We start from the raw sequence: 17691 nt of genomic DNA, 5'->3' as shown, positions 1-17691 counted from the left end.
GCTAGTGGAAGGTTGGATGATGCAGACACTGGCAAGGACCAGGAACGAATTCTACAGGTACAGAGACTGGGGAGAAACCCTGCCCAAAAAGGGCTGAGGATCTTTTGAGCCCCAGACATCTGAGGGAAAACACCCTTCCAGAGGAGCAACTGAACGGTGTGTTTCGTTTGGTGTTGCCATGCCTGGAGGGATTATCAGAGACTTATAGGCTCCCCAGGCAAGAAGGCTGGGAGATATGTTGCCCAAGCAGGGCATGGATGCTAAGTCAAGGGGGCGGGGAGTAACTCAGGGAAGCTTGCAGCGTTTTTGTGGAAGCCAGCAGCACGAAGCTGCTACTTGTAGGGCCCCTGGTAGGGGCCCAGATTAGAGGGTGGGACAGTCCTCTCTCCTTTACCAGCTATTCAATGGGGTGGCCAGAGACCCAGTGTGGAGGCGAGGGCCTAGCGACCTAGAAAGAGGACTGAAAGCCATAGGGGGATGGCCATTTTGACAGGCAGAATTACCCTCACTCACCAGAGAGGGGGGAAATCCCGAGGGACAAGGGAGTACCCCTGGCCTGCTGCTAGAGGGAAACCCTTGACCCATGGAGGTGGAGAAGAAGCTCTGCCACAATATGTAGCAATCCTATATTATAAAACCATTGGGTTAAACTGGTATTTTTCAGACCTCAGGAAATTTGAAAATCCCAGACTTAATGTTAACCATAACCAAAAAAAAAAAAAGTGAAAACAAACCTTAGTAATATAAGAGTATGTGATATTCTTGATAGTTGCGAACTGTATTGGCACAGAGAAATTAATTTCCTTTTCATTTGAATTTAACATATTTGGATGAAAGTGTTTCACATTATATGCAGTTAATTCCAACAAGGTTCCAGCTCAGGAAAATCTGTGAAATATGATCACTTTTTTAGCACATTTGTGAAAGTAACCAAGCTTTTGGTTTCTGTTAGTTCAGATTTGACCAGCAGACAAACTACATAAAGCCAAATGTTACATTTTAATTGATTAAGGTCTATCCAGTTTTACTGGATTAGCATTAATTCAGTGGATGTAACATAATCTTCAAGAATTTGCAATGGTTTTACCACTTTAGTCTGTGGTTTTAAAAGCACAGGATTTGTAGATTATTGGTCAAGTGGTGATGTTTGATTAGCTTAGTTATTCAAATAAAGCAGGTAATAGTATCCTGTACCAGAAGGTGGAATCAGGTAGCAAGGATTGTAGATACAGAAACATGTATACTGAATATATCAAAATGTTCTCTTTAAAGCAATATAAGGCTGAATTCTTTGATTGCCGGGTGTCACCAATAAAACAAGACCACCACAGGATTTATAGGGTTCTATTTAATCTGTTCAGTATGCAGAAAATAAGTTTCCAAATATTGTATTTTTTCCCCTAGAAAAAGTCTCTAATGGCGCAGCGACTAATGCTTTGATCCCGCACAGACTTCAGCACTTGCTTAACTATGCACTGGGAGTCATTCCATTGATCTCAGTGGGTCTATTCAGTGTGTAAACTTAAGCAAGTCTACATTTCTTCAGGATCAGGGCCTTATATAAAAAGTTAGTGGGAAGTATGAAATAACACCAGATCTAAAGAAATAACCATGAAAGATTGATAGAACGGCCACTGGTCAGCCACTTCATATTTTGAACAACACCAAATGAATTCCTTGAAATAATCAGAGTGCATCTGATGGCTGACCTTGGCTGCTTTCATAAAGTTCCATTACCTTTTAAAAACAATATCAGCGCCTGTTAATACAGCTCAGTAAGTAGCAAAAACAGTAATTCAGAAACACTCTTATCAGTGGTTCTATGGTACATGTGTTACAGCTGACACAGAAATATCTTGTTGTGTAGAGAAGCTTGTAATGGTTGAAACAACACACTTCTGGAATATGATTTTTTTTTTATTTGGAGCTGTTAGCTTGCTTGGCACTGTAAAGTATGCTAACATAATTATTTATTTGTACTATCCCTATTGCGCTTGGCGCTGTACATACATGCAGTAAGAAATAGTGCCCAGAGAGTTGACAGGCTTTTCCTTCAAACACGAAGCATGTGCTTAATTGTAAAAATAAGTATACTGCTAGGTATTTGCAAGATTGGGGCCTAAGTAGATGAGACAAAGGAAGAATTGTCCCTGTTTTACAAATAAAGACCACAGTCCCTCTTACTGTGACACCCTCAGAAATTGTTTGCTACCTCCAAATAGACAGGAAACATGCCAGCCTCTTAGGTTAGCAGGAAGACACATGCTTCACTTTTAATTTGCAGCATGAGATGGTTTTGTAATTAAACAAAGAATGTGTATGAAAAATGAATACTGATTTAAGTGATCCTAAGCAAGAGGGAAAGGCAGTTATGGTTACAAACAAAAACAAAACATGTTTTCTATTGATTAACCTTTATTCTAGCAAGTTAAATCTTTGCCTGAAACAGGCTCTCATGTATAGCAAGTTATCAACAGCTCGTGCCCTTTAGGCCAAGAGGATCCAATTTTCACAGGCTCGCAGGGGACATAAGGAACAGCACCTGAAGAAATGCATAACTAAAATGTCTTTTTGCTCACCTTAAATTACCCAAAGTCCTGCCTTGAGCCAGCAAGGATTTCTGGGATGCAGATTGTCCCCTGGGTGCTTACTAAGCAGCTGCTTGTTAACTTTATGGATTTCTTTACCTTATATAAATGTCCTTTCATTGTCCTCTGCCTGTAATCAAGGTGGCGAGACAGGTGAATTCCCATTTTTTCATCTAGGGCAGGCTGGGTGTATGCGCTGCCCCCCAAACACATTTGAAGGACATGTATCCAGCCCCCATCTGTAACACTTGGTACACAACCCATACATGCATCATTTGATATTTTAAGGCCAGTGTGTCACCAGTTTACATGTGATATTTAAGAGGTGTATCATAAGGTATGTGCTATGGCAGCAGTGAGGGTGCAGGGTGAATGTGTCAGACCCTGGTATGAGTCACGGTATGTGGGCCCTCTGGGAACTGAGGCAGGTACATAGCCAGAAGTGATTTTTGGGCAGGGCCTGTGGCTGATAAGGGTGGGCTGGCCAAAAAACAAGTGCTTCCGGAACCTCCTGCTTCCGGTCAGACCAGAAGCAAAAAATTCAGGAAGTAATTGGCCAAGAAATTAAGCTGCCCGATGCTCCAGTTGCCCAGGGTAGTGTAAGCGGAGTGGCAGGCTACACTGCTGCTGATGTGCCACTTACACTACCATTGGCAACTGGACATCAGGCAGCTTAGTGATTCTTGGCTGATCGCTTCCTGAATTTCCTGCTTCCAGCCGCGTACCAAGGTAGCTTATGCGGAGCATGTGTGGGCTTGCTTTCAAAGTGGATGGGTCGTCCAGGCCCACCTATAGCTACACCACTGCACTGAGGGGCTTTGAGGGTCACAGAGGGTTCAGGACTGTGGAACAGGTGGGATTCAGCCAATGGCTGCAAGGCTTGTTGGTTCTGTGGGCTGGGGATACTGAGAGGTGCATGAAGTGAAATCATTGGGCGAATCTGGCCTGATAGCCCTGTGGTTTGAGCCACAAATCTCTGCCCAGTGCCCCCTTTTGCAGGTTCTGATCCTGCCCCATGTCTGCTGCTCTCTGACCTGCAGCACAGGGAGAAACGTGCAACAGCCATTACAAGCTTTAATGCAGTCAAGGGTAATAAATGAAACAATATTGCCTTGAGGAAACCAATAAAATTTTAAATTTTACAAATGAACATTAAAGAGTGAACAGAAGGAATTCAAGCTATCTGTATTGTAGTAACAACCCCCCACCGGTGGTGTGCTTCGCAGAGTGTTGTACCAAGGCAGGAAGTAGTACTGCCTCAGATGAGGATACTGAGGCTCAGGAAGGTTAACCCGTGAATTATCTATGGTCAGGCAGTGATTCAGTAGCAGAATGGGGAACAGAATGCAGGTCTTCCGAGTATCTGATCCCTACTCTACGTACTAGATGACATGGTCTCCCGCTGTCTGTATTGCTTATGTTTTCTTAAAACCTGCAAAATTCAAAATAAAAACTGGTCAGAGGGGGACAGCAAGGAACAGGTAGAGTAAAGGAGATTGGATGTGTCAAGAAGAGACGGCATGTACTTCTACTGCTTGTGGGTCGTTCTTTAATGTATTAGGGCTTATCTACATGAACATTTAGTTTGCGGCAAGTTTGGGGTATGAATCTACCTTGCGCTAGCCAGCCGCACCGTAACGGCCCATGTAGACACTGCTGATGCTCACTGACAGTTTGTTAGTGTGTTGTAATCTGCTCCTGTTTCAAAGCAGGTAGATTCCAGTGCGCTAACGAGCTGTTGATGCATGTCAGCAGAGTCCATGTGGATAGCAGGCGTGTGGCGGGCTAGTGCAGGGTAGATTCACACACCGGCTTGCCATGAACTAAATGTTTGTGTGAACAAGTCCTCCGTTGTCTAAGCCAAAACCATCCCTAATTATTGCCAGAAGACTTGGTGGAGATCACATCCTGGAAACTGGGTAACAAATAAATAGAAATGGATGTGATTGCAAGTCATTTGGACCTGTTTAATAGAAAGATTTTTGGAGGAAGCATCTGACAAAGAAAGCCGTAAGTTAAACTCTTTGCATCAGGAATTACAACTGTGGCAAACAGCCAGCTTCACCCTTGTGGGTCTCACGCTTCTACCCCTTGTAGGGGCCTAGGAAGTCACCAGTTACCCCATCTCCCCAGGCTGGGCAAGTCTTTTGTCCTTTCCCCTCAACGTGCCCCCAGGGCCAGGGGGGTACCTTACCGTGGCTCCCTCCTACCGGCTGGGGTCAAGGGTTGTCTCCTCCTCTGCCCCTCTGGCTGCAGAGAACCACCGTCTCCTAGCCTGGGGGATGTTTCTCCTCCAGAAGCCTTCTGGTAGCTTCCTTCTCCTGTGCCCCCTCCCCCCCCCTTAGGGAAGGCAGGATTTAAGTACATCTGGACTAGCCCTTCATTGGGTCAGGTGTCTCTAATTGCCCTGCAATCATCTCTCCTCTGCTTGCAGGAGAAAGGGTTTTTGGCATTCTAGGGCTCACACTCTGGCCCTGGTATGCCCTTTTGAGGCCCTCTGACCTCTACTTTATCACACAAAGTCGAGGGCTCTTTGATCTAGCAGACAATGACAGAACAAGATCCAGTGGCTGGAAGCTGAAGCAAGACAAATTCAGACTGGGAATAAGGTACACAGCAAGGGTAGTTAACTATTGGAAGAATTTATCTAGGTGTGGATTCTCTGTCATTTGAAATCTTTAAGTCAAGGTTAGATGTCTAAAAGATACATGGTCTAATTCAACTACAAATTACTGGGCTTGATACAGGAATTACTGGATGAAATTGCATAGTCTGTATCATGAAACAGGTCAGAATAAGATATGGCCATCCCTTCTGGCCTTAAATCTACAAAGATGCTCAGTTGATTTAAATCATCATTGCTCCATTGAAGTCTTCCATGAAGCTACATCAATTTACACCTGCTGAGGATCTGGCCCTACTGTGCACGCAGTATAGTTTAAAACAGATGAATTACAGACATGAGTAGTGTCGTGGAAAAGAATCACACAGCTACATTTTAGAGTAGGATCGGGTGCAGCTTTAATTGTGACACACACAATCACATAATCATAGCTATGGGGAATACTATAGCCATAGGGAAAACCCAGGTGGCTATAGGGAAGTCAAGCAGCATGTCTGGATGCTGAGCAAATGTACTTCAACTGGCTAACAGATACAAAAGACTTATATAGGGGTTGCTTAGGTTCATTTACATGTTGATCATATAGTGGGATTGGATTAACAGTTTATACTTAAAAAGGTAGACAATCACAATGCATAGTGGGCACACCAGACGCCCTCCCAGAGACGCCCAATGAGTCACTTGAGTATACAATGGTGTGAGTCTCTGTGGGGCCGGTAAGACAAAGGGACAAGTACTGGTACTTATCAAACAGGTGAAGTCTGTTCAGACTTCAATAAGGCTTAAGGCTCATAACAGAGACTTGCCTCTCGGGTGTGGTTCAGAGACCTCTTGTGGGATTTTAACATCTTTATCCTAATTTCAGTTGAGGCATTCTGTTAATGGTTTAGCCTGGGCCTTCTATTTCAGTTTCAGGCTACAACTTCAGGCCAGGCCTTCCATGACCAGTTTCAGGCCAAGCATTCTATTAATAAATGTAATGCTTATTTCTTTGATTCCACAGTAGCAATATAAGATTACTGATTTAATCAACACCAGAACAGAACATTAATGGTACATTGAGACGCTCAGGTGAAATTCCTTATTTTTTCATGGGTTTGAAAATTCATGTTCTCTTCTTTCTAGTCATCTTCTGCAAAATTTGCCTTATGAAAGTACTGTATCCCAAATCACTTTCTAGGGCTCATTAAATAGGAGAAAGTATTTTTGTATTACAAAATGGGTCAACTATATCTGATGAATTTTGCAGACCAACTTCGGTCAAATAACCCTCAGAATCTGTCAGACCCTCAAACCTTTTCCTTGCAATCTCTCTCTTGTATTAAACTCACAAAAGATAAATGTAAGAATCTTTCAGAGTTTGCTGAACTTAAGGGCATCATGTTCTTTACAGTTCCATGATAATGGTGAATAGTCAACTCATCTTTGTGTTCTTGTAGATATATTTGTTTTATGTAAACTTAAAAAAAAAAAAAAAAAAAAGAAAAAGAAACCCAAAACTTACTTAATATACTTCTTTTCAAACAGTTTTTCCATTTGTAAGGAAGGAAGCCAACTATCACATGCTAGAACATCTGGCAATTCAAATCTTTAAAAATACATGGTCAGTGAGTGTTCTACATTTTGGCCAGTTCTTGGTTTCATAAAGTGGATAAAAATAATGTATCTTACAGTGTCCTCTTCTTTGATTGTATAAAAGGGACAGATTCAAGAGACATTGATCTAATCATTGTTTGATCTCAGCCAAGTTAACAATGAACTAGTCAGTCACCTATATATCCTTTGATGTCTGTTTCAATGTTTTCCTTTGTACAATTTCAAACCCTGCCAAGTCAAGGGTAGTGCTGTGCACTGTCACATGGAAGACCAGAGGTCAGGTGTGGTGTTAGCTCGCTGGTGTTTGGGGGAAGTAGTTTGCATTGCACTTCAGTATACATAGGAGGCTAACCCAGAAACTGGATTGCAGGTGTGTTGACAGCATCCTTCCTGGCCTCTCTGGTGGGATAGAGTGGCACATGTTGCAGTAATATTACTGGAATCTTGGAAGTAACTTACTGGGCAATTTTCTGCTGTTAAGTGTTTGAGGCTCAATCCAGGTAAAATAAAGGTGATGTTGGTGGGTTGGGAGAAGCGATCGGAAGATATGGCAGAAATTATTTCTAATCCTTTGATTGAGGGCATGCTGCTCATGTTCACAACTGATTAGATTCCATTATACCTGGAAGTCCACCTTTCAAGCAGTAGCTAATATGCTTTTTTCATATATATCTGACCAGGAGCTTGATGTGGTCCTCCTGTCCACCATGACTGATTACTAGGTCACGTCTAGACTGGACTACCCTAAGACACTCTACTTGGGGATAGACCTTACATCTGTTTGGTAACTGAAGCTAGAGCAGAATATGGTAGCTCGCTGGTTAAGCAGAGTTTTCCACCATGAGCATGTTACACCATTGTTTTGTAACCTGTACTGGCTACGTATGGGCTTCTGGCTGAATCATATATTGCTGATATTGATCTATAAAGCCCTAAATTGCTTGAGACTTGTTTAGTTGAGAGATCATCTATCTCTCTGTGCCATGCTGCCACTGGTCAGATGCATAGCCCCCTCGGTGTAAAAGAAGGAGATGTGGGCAGGGCATTCCATGTAACTGCCCCTTTCCTTTGGATTACACCTCCCCTCTCTTTGCCCTTCAAGGCACAAATCTTTTAAGGGGGCTTTTTGGAGAGGTAATTGCTGCTTGCAGGGTGGTGATTAGGGAAGGTGCCGTATTTCTCTTATGATATCTGCACTGTGCAGTTTGTTTAACTATTTTGTGGGGATGCTACTGGCTCTCTCCTCTTTTTTTATTGCTTGTGATTTGAAATAATTAGCAGGGGCACATAAAGGATAACTAAAATAAACTAAAATGACACTGCTTCATATTAACACAGCATGAGGACAGAAGTAACCGTAAAACTGCTGGTGAACAGGCAGATCAAGAGATGCACCCTTCTCAACTGGTACCGAGGATGTATGCATTGTTACTAAATTGCAGGTGACAAAAATGTGGTGAATGCTTGAATATATGGTGACCAATATCCTAATTAAATGCTTGTGCCCAATTTTATATACAATAACAGGGCAATTAAGACAGTACTTTCTTAAACCTCCAGGCCAGAGCTGTGCGCCTCAGGCAGTTAGCTAAAGGAGATGCATAAAGGGAAGTGACTGCATCTTTTGCAAAAGAGGTCTGACATTGCAAATATGACTACTACATTGCTGATGACTGGCAATGGTTGTGGTGAGAGAAAATTGGAGAGGGATGTATGTGGGATGGGTTCATTTAGCAGTAACACAGTGTTCCCAAGACTCCAGGAAGAGAGAGGAGTTGCACCAACACAGTCCATACAAGGGGTAAATGACCACTTCCTTTGCACTAAGATCAAACCTGTATATGTAGTTATTGGTGATTGGTTGATACAAAGAAGAGCCCACTGGATTCAGTGTGTTGTACTTGGGATGAGAGGCGTGTGTAACAGCCCCTGAAAACATACTGGTCAGAGACCTAACGCTCAAGAACTAGAAACACACAGAAACAGGGTTGCGCCTTTCACAAATAGCACTATGAACATGCATGCAACTGACTACTTTGTCAGTGTGAAAAGAGAAAATGGTATGCAAAGTCTGCCAAAGAGCCAGTAAAGTCTTCCTCTCTTCTTTAGTCACGAAGAACCCCAGGTATTCTGAAAAATCTGGAGTCCATTTATGGAGCTGAATACAATGCAGAAAAGTACAGGAGAATGTTTTTCAAGTCCTGTAAATCCCTAAACCTGTTCATTTTCCACTCTTTAGGCACTTCTATTTGTATAGTTCCAGAGGGGTAGCCGTGTTAGTCTGTTTTTAGCAAAACAGCGAGAGTCCTGTGGCACCTTAAAGACTAACCAATTTATTTGGGCATAAGCTTTCGTGGGCAGAAACCTGCCCACAAAAGCTTATGCCCAAATAGATTGGTTAGTCTTTAAGGTGCTACAGGGCTCTCGCTCGATTTGTATAGGTGCAAAAGCAATCCCGCCTGACATGGATGGCCAATCACATAGCATGAGTAGGGAACATTTTCATGCGTATTTACACTGAACAGTGTGCAAGCAGTTCATAGGCTGAAACTTATCTGCCACCAAAGATTTATTAAGCAAATAGGAAAAGCTACCAAGGTTCTGGTACAGCAATATATAGTTAAACATGTGAGTAGTTCCACTGGCATCAGCTACTTGCATGCTTAAAATTGAGCATATGCTTAAACACTTGGCTAAATTACGGCTCAAATTAGGAAATATCACAGGCTGTTCTTGAATAATTCATTAAAAGAAAAAAGGGCTAAATTCTGAGCATGACAGATTCATTCTGCAATGCTCACTCAATGTTGTAAGAGACTTGCCACTTACAGTAGCTGAAATGAAGAACTTTGTGTACATATGGGTTTGATAAAGGGACTTGAATAAATGAAGCATTCATTCCAAACTATCTGTTCTCGGTAATATTTTCCCAGTAAGTTTCACCATGATGTTACTTAGTTCAAACATCCAAAGGTTTCCCATAAAAAATAAACATTATTTCCTCTTCCAAATGTTCTCATCATTACGTTGTTTTCCATCACTGAGGCTGGCACAGAAAATGTTTAACAAAACAAGCTAACAGTAGGCTTGGTAGAATTTTATTTTTATTTTTTTTATCATTTCGATGGATAGCAATGATGTTTATTTTTAACTATTTTTTTACTTTTATCTATATAAATGTTCACAGTTGCAGGAAATTATAGGGAGGTCAGACAATTATTTAATAGATGCTGAGATTCAAAATTAAAGCATTATACCAGTTAAAATACAAATTGTCAATCACCTGTAAAAAGATATAAAGTAAATGTCCTCTAATCAAACTGATAAAAAAATGCTATCTGAGAACCTTACTTTGCCGATCTGTAAAGTTCAATTATAGCTGGAAATATTTTCTTAGAATCATGGAAGATTAAGTTGGAAGGGACTTCAGGAGGTCATCTAGTCCAACCCCCTGCTCAAAGCAGGACTAATCTCAGCTAAATCATCCCAGTCAGGGCTTTGTCAAGCTGCAGCTTAAAAACCTCTAAAGATGGAGATTCCACCACCTCTCTAGGTAACCCATTCCAGTGCTTCACCACCCTCCTATAGAAACACTTTTTCCTAATATCCAACCTAGACCGCCCCCATTGCAACTTGAGACTGTTGCTCCTTGTTCTGTCATCTACTATCATTGACAACAGCCTACCTCCATCCTCCCTGGAACCCCCTTTCAGGTTGTTAAAGTCTGCTATCAAATCCCCCCTCATTCTTCTCTTTTGCAGACTGAACAAGTCTAGTTTCCTCAGCCTCTCTTCATAAGACTTGTGTTCTAGCCCCCTAATAATTTTCTTTGCCCTCCGCTGGACTCTCTCCAACTTGTCCACATCCTTATTGTAGTGGGGGGCCCAAAACTGGACACAATACTCCAAATGCGGCCTCACCAATGCCGAATAGAGGGGAATAATCACTTCCCTCGATCTGCTGGCAATGCTCCTACTAATGCAGCCCAATAGACTATTAGCCTTCTTGGCAACCAGGGCACACTGCTGACTCCTATCCAGCTGCTTCTGCACTGTAACTCCCAGGTCCTTTTCGGCAGAACTGCTGCCTAGCCCGTCGGTCCCCAGTCTGTAGCTGTGCATGGGATTCTTCTGTCCTCAGTGCCGAACTCTGCACTTGTCCTTGTTGAACCTCATCAGATTTCTTTTGGCCCAATCCTACTATTTGTCTAGGTCCCTCTGTATCCTATCCCTACCTTCCAGGTTATCTACCACTCCCCCTAGCTTAGTGTCATCTGCAAACTTGCTGAGGGTGCAATCTACCCCATCCTCCAGATCATTAATGCAGATGTTGAATAAAATCAGACCCAGGACCGACTCCTGGGGCACTCCGCTTGTGACCAGCTGCCAGCTAGACATGGAGCCATTGATCACTACCTGTTCAGCCCAATGATCTAGTCAGCTTTCTATCCATTTTATAGTCCATTTATCCAACCCATACTTCTTTAACTTGGTGATAAGAATACTGTGGGAGACCGTATGAAAAGCTTTGCTAAAGTCAAGGTATATCATGTCCACCGCCCTCCCCACATCCACAGAGCCAGTCGCCTCTTCATAGAAGGCAATCAGATTGGTCAGGCATGACTTTCCCTTGGTGAATCCATGTTGACTTTTCCTGATCACCTTCCTCTCTTCCAAGTGCCTTAAAATGGATTCCTTGAGGACCTGCTCCATGGTTTTTCCAGGGATTGAGGTGAGGCTGACCGGTCTGTAGTTCCCTGCATCCTTTTTCTTCCCTTTCTTGAAGATAAGCGCTATGTTTGCCTTTTTCCAATCATCAGGGACCTCCCTGAATTGCCAGCAGCTTTCAAAGATAATAGCTAATGGCTCTGAAATCACATCAGCCAACTCCCTCAGCACCCTTGGATGCATTGCATCTGGCCCCAGGGACTTGTTTATATCCAATCTTTCTAAATAGTCCTGGACCTGTTCCTTCAACACTGAGGGATGTTCACCTCCTCCCCATTCTGTGCTCCCCCGTGCAGTAGTCTGGGAGCTGACCTTGTCTGTGAAGACAGAGGCAAAAAAGGCACTGAGTACTTCAGCTTTCTCCACATCCTCTTTCACTAGGTTGCCTCTCCCATTCTGTAAGGGGCCCACACTTTCCCTAATCTTCCTCTTGTTGGTAACATACCTGTAGAAACCCTTCTTGTTCCCCTTCATGTCCCTTGCTAATTGCAACTCTAATTGTGCTTTGGCCTTCCTGATTTCATTCCTGCATGTTTGAGCAGTATTTTTATAATCATCTCTAGTCATCTGATGAAGCTTCCACTTCTCGTAAGCTTCTTTTTTGTGTTTTAAGCCCACCAAACACTTTTGTTAAGCCAAGCTGGGCGCCTACCATATTTGCTATTTTTTCTGCACATAGGGATGGTTTGTTCCTGCTCCTTCAATAAGGTTTCTTTAAAATACAGCCAGGTCTCATGGATTCCTTTCCCCCTCATATTAGCTTCCCAGGGGATCCTGCCCATCAAAGTCTGCTTCTCTGAAGTCCATGGTCTGTATCATGCTGTTCTCCTTTCTTCCTTTTGTCAGGATCCTGAAATCGACCATCTCATGGTCACTGCTGCCTAGGTTGCCACCCACTTCTACTTCCCCTACCAAATCTTCCCTTTTTGTGAGCAGCAGGTCAAGAGGAGCACGGCCTACTTGGTTGTGCCAGCACTTGCACCAGGAAGTTGTCCTCAATGCTCTCCAAAAACTTCCTGGATTGTCTGTGCTCTGCTGTATTGCTCTTCTAGCAGATGTCAGGGTGATTGAAGTGCCCCATGAGAACCAGGTCCTGTGAACTGGAAACTTTCCCAGTTGACTTCTTCGTCGGTTTGTATGTGTATGGTGAAATCGACATTTATTGATAAAAATCTAACCCTTCCCTGCCTACCTAAAAAAGTAGCTCATCGTTCACAATACTTTGGAAAGCAGGTTTGGTTACAAACATCTTAAACAACAGCTTGTGAAAGTATAAATAAAAAAACAAGGGAACATGACTATTAACTGAGATGTTTATCTGATGAAGGCTATAGCTATAGCTTTCAGAAAGACTCTCGTAAATCCATTAAAATATTTTTAATGGTATGTTTAAAAGAATCTAAATCAGAGGTAACCGTGAAAGCAGGGCCCAAAGAGCAATCCCTTCTTTAGTCTGCTGGCTTGACCCTCATGCTGTTCTTGGGTTTTTCTTTTGGGGAGGAGAGTGTCACCGCCAGCAGTATTCATGGACAGGCATGGAACTCCCAATCATATTGTGGCTGACCCCTGTGTTTGGCTCAGCATGGGGAACGGGTCTTTGCAGGCGCAATGTATGATGATCAGTTTATTTCAGTGTGTTGGCTTGTGTGAATCTAAACCATGGAGAGATCCACAGATGTGTCCACATGTCAGGCGGATGCGGCCACATGTTTTTGCCACAGCCTGTTTTCTCCACTCGCACTACCCTTTGGCTGTTTCTGTTCTGCTGTTCTCAGTGGTTTCAGCTGCAGACCAACAGAACTTCTACTATCCTGATCTGAGGGCGGCAACAGCTTCCTGTGCATACGAGTTGACTTGGTGAGCTTTGAGAGTGTCTTTATGTCATTTTTGTTGGCCTTCCCGTGCATGTTTCTCCCTTTTCAGCTGCCTATAAAATATGGCTTTAGGCAGATGCATGTCATCCATATATTCAAGGTGACCAGCCCAGCAGAGTTGCTCCTTTATGATTAGGGATTCAGTGCTAGTCATGCAGCATACTCCAGGACTCTGATGTTTGGTATGCTGTCCGACCACTTGATGTTACAGAAATGTAATACAAGTCCATCCCTTCAAATGCACTTCTTCTGGGCGGTTGATAATCCCTATTTCATTCCTCAAAGAAAGAGAAACACAGTAGATGATGACAAATGCAAAAATCGTTTCTAAAAAAAATGAGAGCCCGCATGTGAAAATGCTGCAGCAGGTTCTTGAAGCAACTATAGAGAGTCCATGTATATGGATAGATTTGAACATGTGGATCATTGGTGTTGGCAGGACAATGAATAGGGTGAGAGTTTCATTGGCATTGCATTCCCCTAGGTGTTTGTACATTAATAGAATTTGTTTGCCAGATCATTTTCTATCTCAGTATTTACTTTAAAGGAACAAAAAGGGTGCTTTATGGTACTGTAGAATATACATACTGTGACAGTCTACACTATTACAGTCACCACTTTTACAAAACTATGATACATTTTGTACAAAGTATGCCTTGTGAGATATCATTTGAAAACTCAGAATCTGCTGAATATTGTTGTCCTGGTAAATGTGTGTATCAAGACTGTATGAGACGTTATTAGATTCTACTATGTATCATTGTTATAACATGCTCCAAGATTAAGACAAGCAGGTCCAAACCAGTTTTCAGAGACAAAGACACACTGGTATCAACAGAGACAGGTATCAACAAAGTCAAGTGGGCTATCGCTTACTTAAGCAGCCATTCTCCAGCAGGGAGAAGGTGCAAATAAGAAATTTACATTGCATCATAGGAATGTCCACAAGGGACTACGTGTCACCTGCAACCCAGCAAGGTGTAATCCTCAAAGAGGGGAAGGTGACATGAGAGAGAGACAGACAGTGACCTCCAACTCACCTTTCCTCCTCCCATTTCTCTGCTCCTGATATCAATGAACACCTGAAGTACTCAGAAGTGGGGTAGGGCTCCCTGGCTGACAGGAAATCCAGCCTGTGAACTATTACAGCTTCTGGTGAGAGAAAGATACTTGCTTTAAATCCCATTAGCTTGTTAAAGTTTAGGAATTAGCTTGCATTTTTATCTTTTTATTTCTTTTGTAGTCAATTCTGACTTTTATACCTTATCACTTGTAATCACTTAAAGTCTAGCTTTCTGTAGTTAATATTATCAAATCCAGGGTGTATTTGTTTGGGAAACCCCACTTAAGATGACAAGGCTGGTGCATAATCACTTTCCTTTGTTTGAAATGATGAATTTACTATAAGCTAGTATGGTCCAGGCGGGTACTGTGCAGTACAAGACACACATTTCTGGGCTCAAGGCTGGGACTAAGAATTTACAGGTTGTATGTAAATTATGAGTGGCTGGAAGAGCATTCACGTATTCACCTGGGAGTGATTTTACATGCTAGTGGCTGCTGTGTATGAGCAGGACCAGGAGTGGTGGATGTTCACAGCAAATCAGTGTAAAAAAACACCAGGCTATAGAGTCAAGGGTACACCACGGTTAAATAGTCCAAATTGTACCCAGGGAAAGTCACACATGTATTATGAAATTACTGTAGAGCTCTGGACACAATTAGAGCTTTCTGATTGGTTGCCAATGATACCCTGTATATGTTTGTCATACCTACAAAATGGCCAATTTTAATTGTTTCCCTTTCTATGTATAATTAGCGAGAAGGGACCATTAACAGTGCCTTCCAAGAAGATTAATTTTTTACATATCTGAGTGGAAGTTTCCTTTATCGAAATAACCTCATTACGTTTACATACAACTTTACAAATGAATTGAAGTTCTTGGGTGGTTAAAATCACCTTCAGTGTCACTTGCCTTTTGCTTCTTTTAGACACAATCTTAAGCAGTTTAAATCAACCAGAATAAAAATCATGATTTTTAAAAAATTGTTTAAATTTAAACCATATTTACCTATAAATTAAATTTGTATTTATATGTTGCTGATTCTTTCCTTTCTTCCCATTTGATAGTCTTAAATTGCTAACATGGATGTTTTGGGGTTCACACAAACCAGTAAGGGGTTCAGTCACCACCAGCCTTGTAACTTTGGTTGCCTTGATGCTGTCCTGCTATGGCTCAGAGCCCTGACATCAGTAGCCAGCCCTCAAGCACACAGGTCTCACCCTGGCTCCACCAGCCTAGTTACTCCTCTCAGACTGACACAAAGAGCCCAGATTCTCTCCAAATCTGTCTACCCCAAGTTCCTCACTATCAGACACGCCAACTTTTCCCCTCTGATTCGTCACCCCCAAAGGTGTGAAAACAGCCTCTGGTTATCAGTTCACTTTGGCACACACACACTCCACACAGTTTGCACAACGGAGATATGCTTGGGCTAAAAATAAACAAAGTTTATTTAATAAAAATTTTACATATTCAAAGATGAACTGGTAAAGAAAAGCAAACTCAGACAAGTTATGCGGAAAATAAACATCAGGATGCAACTTCAGGCTTTAGTAAAATACCCTTCTCTGATACAAGTTACCAATTGCCTCTAAACAGGTTCCCAGCATGCCCCCGTCATAGAGGGGATCCAGCGTTTCACAGATCACTTCCCGCTTAGAAGCTGCCCCTTGTTTTCTGGTTAACTTTCACTTCAGTTCTTTTATTGGTTTCCAGGTTTTTGCCCTTTTTCCCCCCTCTGATCATGGTAATTCATGGTTATTCACTGTGTGCATGTGTGTGGGAGGGGGTAATTCCTTTTGGACTTGATAGCTGGAGCATCTGTGTGTCTTTTCATTAACTATAATGGCTCATCATTTGTCTTTTTCCAGGGTTGCACAATAGATCATTTACTTGCATCTTTTTTTGTGTTTACACTTGGCTTGGGAGGAATCCCTCCCTGCTGTGAGGTGTATTTGAAATTGCAGTACAGGTCATGAGCTTAGTATTCTAAATACATAGATTCATAACTGCAGTCAACGTACATATTTCATAACGACCATCAGAACATTACAACCTTTCATAAAAGACCTCGCTCAACATATTTGTATACACAATAAGCATTGTACACAACCAGTTGATTCAATTACTTACTCTTCAGAGTTCAGATCTCCTGTTCTCTACTGGAGGTGTCTGGACCCTGACTGTCACAATTTTGTACTTGTTTCTCTAATTTAGTTTCCTCATTGTTGGTAGAATTTCATATCTGACAGTTTGTCTTTTTCAGCATAGATGCAAATGTCAAGTTTAGGTTTTTGCTAACATCCTCACAGTGAGAACAAGACAGAATGATTAGCAAGCCTGTGCTATATCTGTAGCCAATATTTGCTTTTTATATATTGAACTTCCACAATGTTGAAAACTGGAATGCTGCAGCCAGGTTGTGTTTCTTCATCAGCATTTGTTGTCTGACATCAGTGAAGCAATTTTGATTTGAAGTGACAACGATTTTATGCCACAAAGAGAATGTTTTCAATAAAAAGTAATTCTAACCCCCTGATGCTGCAAACTTTATACACGTGCCTAACTTTAAGCACATGGGTGAGCATAGTACTTGCTTATGTGTTTGCAGGTTTGGGCGTTCATTTTCAATATTTTGTTTATCTGTAGAAATTTGTGAACTTCAGAGAAGACACCCTATCAGTAGTGGCATTAAAAAACAACTATTTAGTTCATGTGAAATTTTAAATAATAAATCACAGTAATATAGATTTTCAAATCAGTTTTCCAAAGACTCACATTCTGGCTTAAATAAATTATTTAAAGTCAATGTTAGGTGATTTGAAATGAACGTTTTACATCATCTTGATTTAACTCACCGCACCGTGACCAGGACATGCATTGCTTATCCTGATTTGTTCATTCATGGATCCAGTCTGCAAAATGTGTTGCATATAGGACCAAGTTCTTAGATACATTTCAACCATGCAAAGCCTGAAGTGACAGGCTTTACGTGCAAGTAAAGGGCTGTCTGGATGGAAACCTCACCCCATTATGGAGCCAGATTATGGAGCAGGTGTGCAGCTACAGTCAGCAACCTATACCCTATATGCAGAAGTATTGTGGATACTTTTACCTGGAACTTCATTGCTTATGTCGGAGTATCAGACTCTTTCTTTTGGGGGAGAGAGCTGAATTCCATGTTGAATTATAGTCCACAGGTTAGGACATAAATTTAGG

At 42.0% G+C, this 17691-nt stretch overlaps 1 protein-coding gene and 1 long non-coding RNA gene across 2 annotated transcripts in view; one reads left to right on the top strand and one right to left on the bottom strand.

The window, feature by feature from the left end:
* LOC137147116 (glypican-5-like) overlaps positions 1-17691 on the top strand; it is a 532878-nt gene that overhangs the window by 79185 nt on the left and 436002 nt on the right. The window lies entirely within an intron of this gene.
* On the bottom strand, positions 3645-4904 carry LOC137147117 (uncharacterized). The gene is made up of 2 exons (XR_010918155.1): positions 4783-4904; positions 3645-4020 (listed from the first exon to the last, which is right to left on the bottom strand). It is a non-coding gene; the product is annotated as an uncharacterized lncRNA (long non-coding RNA).

This window comes from Emydura macquarii, unplaced genomic scaffold (assembly GCF_026122565.2).
Source record: "Emydura macquarii macquarii isolate MOO-44397 ecotype Brisbane River unplaced genomic scaffold, CSIRO-AGI_Emac_v2 contig_499, whole genome shotgun sequence".
In the NCBI taxonomy this organism is placed as follows: Eukaryota; Metazoa; Chordata; order Testudines; family Chelidae; genus Emydura; species Emydura macquarii.
Note: the sequence above shows the minus strand (reverse complement) of the source record. Positions and strands in the feature narration are given on the sequence as shown.